Source organism: Colobus angolensis, unplaced genomic scaffold (assembly GCF_000951035.1).
Source record: "Colobus angolensis palliatus isolate OR3802 unplaced genomic scaffold, Cang.pa_1.0 Scaffold626, whole genome shotgun sequence".
Classification (NCBI taxonomy): Eukaryota; Metazoa; Chordata; class Mammalia; order Primates; family Cercopithecidae; genus Colobus; species Colobus angolensis.
In genome coordinates this window covers 92,264-93,763 of record NW_012119888.1, presented here as the reverse complement: position 1 = coordinate 93,763, position 1,500 = coordinate 92,264, and positions in this window count along the sequence as shown.

Genomic DNA, 1,500 nt, shown 5'->3' with positions numbered 1-1,500 from the left:
CGTGGGCATCAATCAGTGAACCAGAGTGATAATTAATTCAGTGGTGTCTTTTGAACTTCCTTTGTGAGTCATCACACTATATATCTGTGGTGAAGTTTTTGTGTTTTTTTAAGAATAAGGTATTTTTTGGATGATTTTGGTGTCCCTTGCTTGGATAGCAGAATTTGTGTGGAAAAGATAGGTTGAACTTAGTAGAAATTTTATGGGCATTTTGGGGAATCATGTGGATGGTGTATGTATTTTAACTTGGGCATCGTTGTAAACTGCTCTCACTAAGTCCTACTTCATGTAAGTATGTCCACGTTGTGCCGACATATGTCATAGGTGGCTTCGTTGTTGACCATGAAGGCACAGTCAGAATGTTTGTCTGTAGAAATTATATCCAATGTAAATGCCCTTTGGAGTGTTTGATTTAAAGAGAGACTATCAAGAATCTTTTTGTGATGAAAACAGCACCATCTTTATTTCTCTTTTGGGAAGCCTAGTAGTTTTGGCCTGTGTTTGCCTCAGACAGAAAATCTGTCCCCACCTTCCACTGACACATGGAAGAAAGCTTGTGGTCCCCTTTCAGCTTTTCCAGGAGTTGGTGACTAAATCCTCTCGCCTCTTCCTCTGTCGGACCTGCGGGTCCTCTGCTTTGCTTTCCCTGCCTCATCTGGCCCAGACACCCACTGCCTCTGGGGAGACCACTGCAGTCAGCTCTGACTGGGAATTGCTACTCTGGGCTTCTCTTCCTCTCCTTCAGGGGTTAGCGTGGCTGCTGGACTAGCCACCTAATTTTGTAAGTAAGGTTTTGTCTGAACACAGTCACCACACCCCTTCATTGCAGATCGATTTTGCTGTCCAGCCTCAGAGTGGGGTAGGTGTGACAGAGCCCATGTGCCTGTAAGGCCTAGAATTTGTATGATCTTGTCATTTATAGAACAGGTTTGTTGACCCCTGCTCTAGTTAACCCCATGCACTACTCAGGACGTGTTATTCCCAAGTTCTGAAACTTGGAATGCTTCCCTTTGGGTTCCCAGGTGTGGTGGCATGTCACTTCCCACTCAAGCAAGCACACGGACTACTCTTGCTGCTGCGGTAGCTTCATTCAAGTGATCTTTGACCTGTCACCTTTGCATATTTCACAGCGGCTTGTTTGGTGGGACAGCATGGGGTATGACCTTCCCCGTGGTATCACAGTTGTGTACTCAGAATCTATCTGGGTGGAAAAAGTTTAGCTATGGAATTTCATGACTATCTTGTAAAACCCTCTGGAGTAAATAATCTATAAAGAGGACAGGCAGGGTACATTTTCAGAGGGAAGACAGTCTTCACCTGGGCACCTATCACATGTCACAGTTGCTAGGACACAGCCCTTCGGGCAGCTTGGGACCCTGCCAGGGTGGCCACCTCAAGGCTCCTTTCTCTTTATTCCTTGTCTGGAACCGTCACCCTGCCTGGCACAGAGAAGGGCTTAGTGAGGTTTGTGGGGTGAACTGAGCATTCTCCTGGTCACCT